Raw genomic sequence first — 12,925 nt, 5'->3', positions numbered from 1 at the left:
CTACTTTACTGAACACTAACAGAAAACATCAGCTTCATTTAGGTATAAATAAACACCTTAAACAAAAATAAACCTGTATATACATTGTATATTTCATGAATTAATTCAGCCCACAGTACTAACGTTGCTCTGCGATCGACTCCAGCCGAACATTTATTCTTTCTCCAGTTCACCTCTTTCTGGCCTCCCATCCTTTTGTCTTTCTCCGTCTCTTCTTCCTCCTCCCTCTCTCCTGGCTCTCCTCTCTTTTACTTTGGTTCTTTCCGCTGGAGGGCTTGTGGAAAGCGGCCTCTGCAGTGCAGGGAGGCAAAAAAAGACAAATAACTTTTCAGGGCACAGGAAGTAGGTCATCCTCTTATCAAATATTTATTTCTCACACTACGCCTGGGGCTGCGAAAAGACTCCTTCTTTAGTAACCATATACAGCGTTTGTCCTCTTGTTTTCTTACTTTGCTTATTTGCACATATATGGATGACCATGGTCAATGTCAGACAGAATAAATAAACCAATGTGACTACTGGATGGTTGTTGAAGCCATTTTTCCCTGTTTTTCTTCTTTTTTTTCCATTAAATGTATATTGATATAGCTTTTCACCCCAGCTTCATGAATCAGTTTTATCCAATTTTGCGGTGCAGCTGGTAATGTCTGTCTCAAATTGGAGAAATGAAATAGAAAAGTTACTTCACTACACAGATTTGGTCTCCACATAGAAAACCTGAAAGTAGGGTTGAAGTTTTACAGTCAAGACTTTCTGTTTTCTGACACTTTGAATTGTAAAAAATGTATAGAAAAGAAACTCGATCGGAGGCTTAATGCGACTTTTCAAACTCTACAAAAAATACAAAGATTATTTTTCTGTATGCACAGAATAGAGACACTTTCACAAAGTTGGTGTTTTTCAAAAGGATTCAAACCCCACGAACTCTCTCACATTTTACAACCACAAACTTTGATGGATTTTATTGAGATTTAGGGCAGCAAACACAAAAATTAGGCATAAATCTGACAACCCTGATCAGTCTCTGCTGCTTTGAGAAACTAAAAATCTAAATATCTTTAATCCTTTGTTATTAAAATTAAAATACTTTTGTTTTGTTTGGTCATTTTTTGGTTGGTTGGTTGGTTGGTTGGTTGGTTGGTTGGTTGGTTGGTTGGTTGGTTGGTTGGTTGGTTGGTTGGTTGGTTGGTTGGACGGACGGACGGACGGACGGATTCACCACCGCAACCTTGCACTAAAAGCTTCAATGTCTCCCATTGTGCTGTAAAATCCAAGCATGACAGAAATTTGCCCTCACTAAACTTAACAGTGGAAACATCTGCTATAAAATATTCTCCTCATTCCGACCTTTACTCCTGAGACATGAGCGCACGTTTCTCTGCTCTCCGTCTGCTTTTCATATACACACCGACTCCTGTGAAAATGTCAAGGGCTCCATCAGAAGCGTCTCCCGCTGCGGCGTGTGGTGGCTGGGCTCAGCAAGGCTCCCCATTACTGATTAATGGAACCACATCAGCTTATTCAATTAAGACTCAGCGGCAGCCCCATACGGTTTTCTCCCCAGGCCTGTCTGAGCTGCGTTTAGTGGTTTAAAAGAAGCACCAGTACAGGAGCCAAGGTGCACTGGAGGGTGGCCCACCATAAGTCACATTTCTTAACCTACTTTACAAAAACTCCCTTCTTTTAAAAAGCTTTCTCTTTGATTTGTCTTTGTGCTTGAAAGTAGCTAAAGAAATGGGTTCTTTTATATTTGAAGAATAGTTGTTATTACATATAATGCTCCAGCAGCAGGTTCAGAAATGTTTCTTCTAGCATTTAGTTGGAAAAGAGTTTAGAAGTTATGTTAGAATTTGCACAGAGGACCAAACCGGGACAGCAGAGACACAAAGCTGCTGAGTTTATTACTGCCCTGCACAGGGGCGTGTCTAAAACTGCAATTTAATCTGATCACAGGTCAAACTTGAGGCCCTGGGGCCAAATATGGCCCGCCGTAAGTTTTCATCTGGTCCTCTAGACTCCAAATTAGATCAATAAGTCCTTCCAGTTCTTCAACAAATCCCCACATTCTTTCTGATTTTACTGCAATTTCTTCTCAAAATTGGTCAGAAACTTTGGGTTTAGTGACTGCTTGATGTCCATGATCGATACGGCGAGTAATAAAAAGTCACATTTAGCCTCATACATTAGCGCAAATATTGTACAAATATTTTAAATATTTCTAAGCTAGCACCACAAAATCTGATTTTCATTGGAAAAACCTGGGCAGACTAATCTGTGTGAAAAGATGTTCAATATTTAATCTTAAGAAACATTTATTGTATGCTGAAAAAATAGATATTTCTTGATATTTTAACAGTTTCATGGGTTTTATTAATACATTCTGGCTCAACCGATCCTTTAGGAACATTCAGATTTTTGATTTTTCCCTAAATGAAACTGAGTTTGACAATGAAACTGTGTTAGACAGATCTACATAGATCTATGTATGTAGATCTATGTAGATCTGTATGTATCTACATCTATGTATGTAGATACATAGATCTATGTAGAGTGCACTAACTAATGCACTTTAGTTAGTGCATTTAGAATCTAAATGCAGCCAGAATGAAACCACATTTATATTCATATTTGAATTATTTATTTCAGATATGAGAAAACCAACCGAAACAAACAAAAATAATTAAATGAATAACAGTCCAACACTAATAAACACAGTAATGTCAACATGTTCGAAAAGGGAGTAGAAAGAAGCAAATGCTTATTTAATCCTTTTTTTAAAAACTAAAAGAGACGCGGCCATTTTCTCTCCAAATCTCTCAGAAGTTTTCTTCCTTTTTTTAAAGAAAATTTCTGAGCTCAGTCTAAAACTTTCTGAGTTTTTTTCTAGCAAATTTTTGACTTTCCAAGTTCAGAAATGTTCTTTTTATTGTAAAATTTCTGAGTTTAATCTCAAAAAGTCAAAGTGTTTTGTGGCAAAAATCGACCCTTCTTTTTATTTTTCTGTCTGCAATAATGGCCCTTAGATCTCAGACAAATGTTTTTTATACCGTATGTTCATATTTTCAGACAAAAGGAAATCATAATCGTAAATAAAAACAAGCGACATGTGAAAACACTCTGTGATGTTTAAAGCCCCCATTGTTCCTGTACCTTGTGCCTTGAACCATGTTTATTTTTAACTGGGTTATTTTTTAATTTCCATAATTTCACTCCACATGTAGAAAAGCTGCACTTTTTAAAATTTATACAAACAAAGAGATGCTTTGGATTTTATTTCCCCCTCTAGTTAAATCCCTCATCTGTACTGTAAACTTTTCAGAATATTTCCAGGAAGCTTGTTTGTGTTGCGGCAGTGAAATTTAATTAAAGATTAAAACTCGAAATGACCAAAAACAACGTGAATTTGAGCCACTTTCCTCCTGATGGAAACGAGCTTCACTCCATCCTCCTTCCTCTCTCAGGTCACCTTGGAAGTTTTACCTTTTTTATTGTGGTTTTTTTTTTAAAGAAACGTATGAAAAATTCAGTTTGCCTCTGGCGCTTCCTCTTCTCCGGTCTCTTTTTGTCTCTTAACGGCCAACCTCTTTCCTAATCTGCTCCTCTCCTCCCATCTTCACCTAATTTTCTTAATTTTCCCTCCACCCCTTGTCCTTTTTGTCCTCTCTTTTCTTCTTCTTCTTTTGTGTAGCATTAACTGTATCTTATAGGTATTGTAGCGGTGCAGCAGCCTGGAGTGTGTGTGTGTGCGGGGGTGTGTGTGTGTTTAAACCACTGGCCTCTGGACTTTCGACAGTAGATCCAATGAGCACCGAGAGACCACTAAGTCTAATCATACTAATAAAATGGCATCTGCTGGAGAGAACAGGGAGACGCACAGCGAACGGAAAGGTGATGAGAAAAGACAAAGAAAAGAAACAGATAAAAGATCCAAACAGAGTAATAATAAAATAACAGATAGTAGAAGAAGAATTTGTCGTACAGCAAATCGGGAAAAAAAGGAGGAAAACACAAGCAGGGCATGACGAGAACGGACAAAAATATTTTTAAAACCAGTATAGACGACAATAAAGAGAACAATAAGAGCGATAAACAGCTGTGGAAAAAATGAAGAGACAACTTAAAATGTCAGTTTCTCTGATTTTACTCTTTATAGGTCTATGCTTGAGTAAAATGAATGTTGTTCTTTTATTTTATGAACTACTGACAACATGTCTCTGAAGTTACAAACAAAAATTTAATATTTATTAGCAGAAAAGGAGAAATGATCAAAATAATAAAATTATTTCAGACCTCAAATAATACAAAAAAACCCCAATTTCATATTCATTTAGAAACAACAATACTAATGTTTTAACTCAGGAGGATATACAAATATATAACATGTTTTTATTATACGTCACAGTACAGCACACAGCACATGAATGAAAAAGAAAACACTACTGTAAATAATGTTTTAATTTAAATAATGGGATTGTCAAAGTAAAAAAATAAAGAGAATATTACTTACAAAAGAACAAATGAACACATGGAAATATAAGAGCAAAAATAACACTAGGCAGATCTACGTAAGAAAAAAGAAACAAATAACGATTAAAGAATGAGACAAAATGGCTGAAAACCGTATCACAATAAAAGCGTTTATAAGCAGTCGATATCAATAATAATTATTGATTCGTTTTTGTTAAATATCTGAAATACTGCAGTTTTTACTCCACGTTGTTTTTTTTATTTTTAAGCAGTTATAATAAGGCACAGTGGCAAAACTTTAAACTCCTTCTGTGCCAGTTACTCGACAGGTCGTTGCTAGGCAACCAAAGGATGTCTGAGTTGCTAGGCAACCAAAGAGAGAGCGGGTCAGTTGATTCCACCAAACTAGAGGTTGAGCGGCTAAAGCTTTTCCTCTGCCTACATCCCCCAGAATGCTGTGCGGTTCTGGACCGGAGTTCAGTGAAATTATTGATCAGACGTCTCATCTTTCGATATTGATCACATATCTGTTCTTTATTGACTTACTGGCAAGCCATAGAATGAGAACAAAACTCTGAATTACCACACGTTTTTAACAGCCGAAATGTTCTGCATCCAAATACTTGACGAAAGGAAACCTGCAAACAATTTTTTAAAAGCGTATTTATTATTTATTTATTAAAATAAATAATAAAAAAATATCCCAGGAAAGAGTCAGTTAAGACATGAAAAACTGTGGAGAAGAAGAAGAAGCGTTTTTAACAGGTTTGGTGATGGAGAGGGAGAGAGGATGCAGAGATGTGATAAATGCAAAGGAAAATTAAGTGAAGAGCAGGAAATCAAAACTGCAGAGAAGTGGATGAAAAGTGGAGACAAAATCAAGAAGAGGACAGGAAGCTGCAGACGAGAGGAAGGGCAGGAAGATGAAATCAAAGATGAAGAAACAAAATGGGAAATACGATGGCAGGAATCAAAAGAGAGGAAACAAAATGAAAGAGAAGTAAACAAGAGGCACAAAGTAAACCACAGGAGAGGGGGAGGGGCAGAAAAGAGAGATAACGTGAGATGAGAGGAGCGTAGGAGGTAATAACAGCTGAAAAGGCAAAGAAAGACGAGTGGAAACCAGAACTCAACTGGAATCATGTGGGACCAGAAGGACATGGAAGATGGATACAAAAAATTAAAGACAGACTGAAGTAAAGCGAAATAAGAAAATAAAGAGAAGCTCTGCATGTGAGAGAGATTATAGTGTGAGTAAAGAGGAAACAACAGGTGACAGAAAGGAAATGGATTCTAGACTGGAATCAAAACGAGAAGATAGAAGAGCATAAAATAAAAACTAGAAACAGTAGCTGATATTTAGGGTCGATTCACACCGGTTTGTTTTAATCAAACTCTAGTTCAGTTTGTTTGGTGACATGTGAATGTAAAATCAAACTCTTAATGTGAATCAAACAATCCAAGTCTGGTCCGCCTAGAAACCTTAAGATCAGTTCAGTGGAAGTGAAATCTGGTGCAATTTGAATGTATATGTGGTTTCAAGTAGAGAGCGCTCCAAAAGCAGGAAGTGGACTATAGCGCAGGGCATTCTGGGTAAATATAACCAAAACAGCTGGTGGTCTTAAAACAGCGAGAGAGAAATCCACTAACATCTGACGATTTTGTTTACATTTCATGAAGAAGGAAATTGCGCTCATGTCTTCTTCTGAGGTTTTTGTAACATTTCCTTCAGTGGTTCTTGGAGCAGCAGCGCCACCACAGGCGAGGAGGGGAACAGGTTTTTCAAAGGGTTTAGATCAGGGGTCGGTACTGGAGGAACGGCATCCTGCATGTTTTAGTTCTTCTTAGGCCTCTGATGAGCCATCATTGGATCCAGGTGCGTTAAACCAGGGAGAGAACTAAAACTTACCGATGCGACTTACCAATATTTAAATATTGAGATTTTGGGATGGGGATGGGAGCTCGACAATCATGTCGCTTGTGGAAAAATCCTAATTAGATTTTCTACCTGCAACTTGACATGGAAATAACGGAGAGATGAGAAAACATTGAGGTAAATCTTGTGTCCCTTTCAAGATTTTCAACTGCATCGGGAAAAAAATCTTGCTTTTGATCCGGTTTCAGGACAATTTTCTCAACAAATGCTGGGTTCTGCTTTGTTTTGGGACCCCATAAGAAGAAACGTTGATTTTACGATGGAGATTAGGTTTAGCACTAATGTTTGAATTGAGTTTAGGTTGGATTTAGGGTTAGGCATGAAGGGTAAAGGTCAAGATTAGGGTTTACACATTAATGAAAAATGAATGGGAGTGTGTGTCTGTGTGTTATTTACTATAAATAATCACTCCTATGGAGTCGTAGTCATTTTGCTAATGCCTTAAGATTTCCCACATCCCCTTTAATTTTCTATGCAGGAAAATTGGCAAATTTGCAGAGAAGACAAACTAAATATCTATTTGGTGATTTTTTTTATTGATTTGTCTCAAACTGCTGTATCTCAAACCAACAATGAGAAATACAGATGAAAGCTGACCCACTGACGCCAAAAATTTGGTGACGACATGAAAGATTACAAAAGTTTTGGTGCTGTTAAATGTGAAGGCAGGTCAGATTTCACCTGAGAAGTATTTAAGATAAAAATCCTAAGAGCTTTCTCTTTTTTATGTTAACACCGTGGTGTTATTCTTTATGTTCAACATTTGATCCATGTGTGAGAAACAATTCACGCTGCGTCCAGAGGATCAGAGAGAGAAAAAACAGGAGCAACAGAGACGATACCAAAGAAAATGAAAAGCAGGAGGAAAAGTAGGCAAGATAATAAGACTTAGACTGACTTTATTGTCTTTTTGCATGCACAGGGTGTATACAGAACGAAATTTCGTTGCATACGGCTCAGGACAATGTTTTGAGGTTCCAATGTTGTGAGGTTACTCCAGATATATAATAAAAATAACTCAAAAAAGCCAAGAAACTTTAAAGAAGCAGAAAAGAAGTGAAGAGGCAGAAAGAAAAGGAGGGAAACATCAAGGAAATAAAACATGTGGGGAGAAAACTGATGAAAAGAAAAACAGGATGAATCATCAGGGGAATTTAGGAGGAAAAGATTTGGACAAAAGAGGTCAGGAAACAAAACAGAGATAAAAGAAGACGGAGGGCAACATGAAATAGAAATGGGAAGAGCCATGAGGATCCAGTAATGAAGGAGAAAAGAGCAAAGAGGCCGAAACATCAGAGCAGGATCAGCATACTGCCACCTGCTGGCCTGAGGCGGAAAAACATGCAAGCCTTGTTTTTTTTTAATATATTTATAAAACTTAAAATACATTAATGTCAATTTATTAAGATTAATAAATACCAAACTATGGTTAATTCGAAAATTAAAATCTCTCTGTATTCATGGTCTTTTCTGGATCACAAATAAAAAAAAGGCAATATAAAATTATAATTTAACAATTATCTTGAGTAAAAATATAATATCTGTTTTAATATATAAAATAAATGTTAAATATTTATAAAATATTTTTAATAGGACCTTATCTACAGCGACGTATCAGGGGCAGTGTAAGTAGGGAAAAAGGTAAATTTCTGCCAACAAAACTCAGAAATGTTCTAGAAAAAAACAAGGAAATTTCAGAACTAAAAATATGCTGGAAAAACCTCAGAAATTTTTAGATTAATTCAAAATATTTCTAAAAAAAAAAAAGAAAATAAATTTTCTTTTTGAAAAGTTGAAAATTTGCTAGAATTTTTTTTTTTGTAATTTTAAGATTAACCTCCAAAATTTTCTAGAAAATAAATAAGAGTTTTAAAAGTAAACAATTTTAAAATTTAGAATTTTTTTTAGAAATTTCTGAGATTAATGTAAAAAAAAAAATTTTTTCAAGCAAATTTTAAACTTTTCAAACTCAGAAATGTCCTTGTTTTTTTCTAGATGTTTGGTGGAGATTTTTCTTTTCTACAGTATAATCATTACATTAGACAGTTCCTACAGCCGCTAAAATATGACATTTATTGTTATTTTGATCTTTAAAATTTACAACAAATCTTAAACCTTTCTGCCTTTACTCCTCTTTCTCTCTTTTTCTCTCCTTTTTTTATTTACTTGCATAAGGAAAAGTGTTAAATATAACCTAAAACAGAACCCTAACAGCCTGGGGTAATTTACGACCTTTAACAATATAAAACTATTTAAAAACAATAAAACTTGTCCAGTTCCGCCTCGTCTTGTGACCTGATGTATCATCGTGGTTTTAACTTGATTTTTAAACTTTTTTAATCTGAAAAACGTCATAAACCCTGCAGAGGCCAGGTGTTTTATCAAACAGAAAAACTAAAGTTTTTCGGTGAAATCACGTCTTTTGTCTCTGGTGACTTTTAGAGTTTCAGACTTTAGGTTTTATTTGAGCCGACGCAGCAGAATCTCCAGCAGAACCTGCTGAAGGCTAAATTTGGGAGGTGTGCGGTTTATATTAACACAGTATGTGTGAGCATACATTAAGAGGTGATGAAGCCAGCTTGATTTATTTATTATTTTCACTTAAAGCTCCTTGGACTCATTTGTTCTTTGAAGCAGGAATGTTTTCACGTTTGTCTCCAAACTGCTTCTCTACGTCAACAGTGGACAAAAATGATTTCATTTGCTTTTCAAAACCCTCCTGCAGAATGACATCTGACGGAGAGGAGAGCAGATGATGTATTTATGTTTGAATATTTTCTTTTGGTTCTTTGTGTGCAGCAGATCGTCGGGGTGAGGCGTTATTAGAGTCGGGGGGTTGGGTCGGTGCTGCTGTCATGAATTTATCCTCCTAAAGCTCAGAGATACGAGGGGGAAGGGGAAACATGGTGGAGGAGGAAGGTTTGCAAAGGTGGAGGTGGGGTGATGGAAAGATGCTGCAGCTTTCGCTGAAGAGCCAGCTGGACGGTGTGTGTGTGTGTGTGGTGGGGGAGGAACGTCGCAGCCGATGAGGGAATATTTTATGTTTTATGGTTATGGAGCGATGCATAAATCACTGTTTCATTAAACGGCTTCAGCCTCGGAGAGCCGCCCCCACCGCAGGACATCCCCCTCCCTCTTCTTCTCCTCCTCTTCTTCACACATCCTCTCTTTCTGTCTTTGATCTCACATGTCTGTTAGTTTCCTCTTCTTTCCCATCCCCCCTTTTCTACTCGTTCTTTCCATCACTCTCTCACTGCAACTCCAGGGTTCCTGCTAAGACTGGAAAATATGGAATATAATTTAAAGATATACAACTTTTATAAAACATGAAGCAGTTTTCTGAAAAAACCTTAATAATATTCTTTTAACTTAAGTCCAGTTATTTTGTTGAAAAATAAAGAGAAATGCTATAAAATGTTTTTTTTAATTTGTTAAAACTGTCATTATGTTGTGACAGTTTAGTTATACGAGGGAGTTTTTGGACGATAGTTGATAGAAAAAAAGGAGAAAATTTCAGCCAAAAAAGTCAGAAATTTTGAGATCTCAGAACGTTTCTAGAAAAAACTCAGATGTTTAAGCTCCAAAAGTGAAAAACATTCCAAGAAAAAAAGTCAGATTTGAGATAAATCACAGAAAGTTTCTACAAAAAACAGGATTTTTTTTGTGCTGCAAAAGTCAAAAAATTGCTTGAAAAAACGCAGAAATATTCTAGAAATATGTTTTCTTGGAACAAAAGCTTGAAAATTTTTATATTTCCTAGAAAAACCTGACAAATTGAGACCAATATCAGGAAAAATTGGAAATTTCTGAATTTGTGAAACTGCAAAAAAATTTAAAAAAAATTTTGTTAAAAAATTAAAATTTGTAGATTACTCTGTGAATTTCTAGAAATAAGTACATGGAAATTTCTAAGTTTGAAAGGCTGAAAATCTTCTAGAAATTACTTTTAAAAATGTTTGGCTTAGTCTAAGAAAATTCCAAGAAAAAACAAGGAAATTTCTGAGATCCAAAAGTGAAAAAAGTGCTAGAAAAAATTTTAATTTTGAGTTTCATCTCAGAAATATTCTAGAAAAAACTTGGAAATTTTTGAGTTTCAAAAGTTTAACATTTTTGTCTTTTGAAACTCAGAACAAAAAGTTAACAGTTCAGTTCCTGTGGGCCGGTTTACATAAAAATACATTTTGATTTATATTTTTTAAAATATCTTTATTAAGTTTTTAGCTACTCCACATTATTTCAGAAATTAAAACAGATGTTATCTTTAATGTAATAGCAAAGGATCAATATTTAGCCCAACATCTCAGAAATATCACTACCGTTACTGTGATTTATGTTGGTGCTTTTATTTTGAAATGTAAGCAGACATTCCCCGTTTTCCATTTATACTTTAAAAATGTGTTCAAAAGGATTGAGAACTCTGGAAATTGCCTCCCAGGATGCAAAGAGTTCAAAGGTCGGGCAGATAAGAAACCCAAGGAGTCGAGGTAAAAACTGAAAGATGAGCAACGAAGGATAAACAATTTATTTCAATAAATATGAAACAGAAACAGCAACTGTTGCCTCCCAATCAGAGACTACACACACAAATGTTGTCAAATCGCTGACATTTTTTATATGTTGACATTTCCTTCAACATGTAAAAACCCTTAATGACAAAAACAAATAAAATAAAAATCACCCTAAGCTTAAAACAACACAATCAGTTAGGATGTTACAGATACTACAGTTAATTTACAAACACTAACATTAGTTTGATTTCAGCTCATGATAAGTGGCTAAAAAACAAGTTAAACTTTCATTTTACTTTCTGTTTTTTTTAGTTTGACATCCATATAAATACCATAACATTATGTATATGAAAGCTACAGTTTAATGTGGCATTTGGCATGATTATCCACAGGCTTCACTCACACGTTAGAGAGAAAAATCAACAGTGTTTTACAGTGGAGCTGCATGTTGTTCTCAGACGGATCAGACAGACGTGATGGAGTCGATTTATTTCATGAATCAAGATTTTAAGAGTTCACACCCGCCATCAGTTAAAGAAAATCTGATAAACCAGAAATGAAGCTGAGACAGTTTGCAGACAGCAATCAAGCTCCAAATGCTATAGAAAGGTATCAGTAAGGAGAAGGTACAAAAAAAAGTTAAGAAAATATATTTCTGTAAGACTGGTGAGAAGATAAGCAAAGAGTCCGACATTAACTCCCAATAAATGCTGTTTTCAGCATCTGATGACAACCTACGACTGCATATAGGGCCTTTGTAACATAGAAATGCACTGCAAAAACACAAAATCTCACCAAGTATTTTGGTCTAGAATCTTAGTATACTTGAAATAAGAGAAACTAACTTAGAAGTAATATTTCAGCAAGATATAGAAGCTTATTTTAAGTCAATATTCCTCAATATTTGTAAAGATGCTAGTTATGAAAAAAATAATCCACCAGTGGAACAGGACATTTTTCCCACACAAGATAAAAAGTACTAGTTTCATTTGCCATTTTATTTCACTTATAAAATGGTAAAAATATCTGGTCATAAGTGAGTTATTGGCTAATTATTAATGAATTATTGACTTAAAACATGCTAGTTAGTTTTGTTATTTCTGAGATATTTTCACTAGAAATTAGACCAAAAATACTTGGTAACATTTTGTGTTTTTGCAGTGCATATGGTAACAAAATATCAGTTTTGGTGAGTGCAGATATATATATTTTTTTACAGGTTGTATGTTTTCCAGCTGTGAGTTCCTTTTTGTGAACTCTGTCAGCTTTCAGCTTGGCCTTGTGTCAATGGGGACGAGGTGAAACAAGATGGCCGCCGTCCCTCAGAGCTGCTGTTGATTCATTAATATATGATGACCTGCTGATAGGTTGACAGCTGCAGATGGTTACTCACTTTGCTGACATCCAGCAAACTCTGTCAGCACAAGGAAGTCAGGTTTATCCCCTGAAAACTCTGGAAATATTTGTTTTATTTATGGCTGTGTGTTGCTAAGAACATGGAAACTCATTTGATGATCTCATCCGTTGTCAGCTTGAAGGAAGACACTTTTTTACAGTGCACCAGTAAAAAAGCCAGGAGGTTCTATGGAGATAAAAACTGAAAATGAAAGTTTCATGTTGAAACTTAAATTTTTGTTTCACTAACGGATCTTCACTTAAAGCACCTAACTGCTTTTGAATATTTAAATGACTGAGTCTATATTTTAGCTTCATGTTAATGAGGGACAAATAGAGATTCACAGGAAACTACGGAAACCCAGAGCGGACGTTTCTCGCGTATACTTTTTCCTGATGGTTTTCTTGAGATAACGGCATCCATAATCTCGAATCAGGTTTAACACACACCAATCATTGTGATCTCGAGAAAACCACTGGGGAAAAGTATATGCGGAAACTCTTGGCTTCTGTAGGAAACTCTACCATCCAATCCAACCTTTTCCAAGCGTCTCATATATAATCGCTAACAGATTTTGGTGTCAACACCATTCTTCAGTGTGGACGTTGTTACAGAGTG

The sequence above is a fragment of the Xiphophorus hellerii genome, chromosome 5 (assembly GCF_003331165.1).
Source record: "Xiphophorus hellerii strain 12219 chromosome 5, Xiphophorus_hellerii-4.1, whole genome shotgun sequence".
NCBI lineage: Eukaryota > Metazoa > Chordata > Actinopteri > Cyprinodontiformes > Poeciliidae > Xiphophorus > Xiphophorus hellerii.
Note: the sequence above shows the minus strand (reverse complement) of the source record.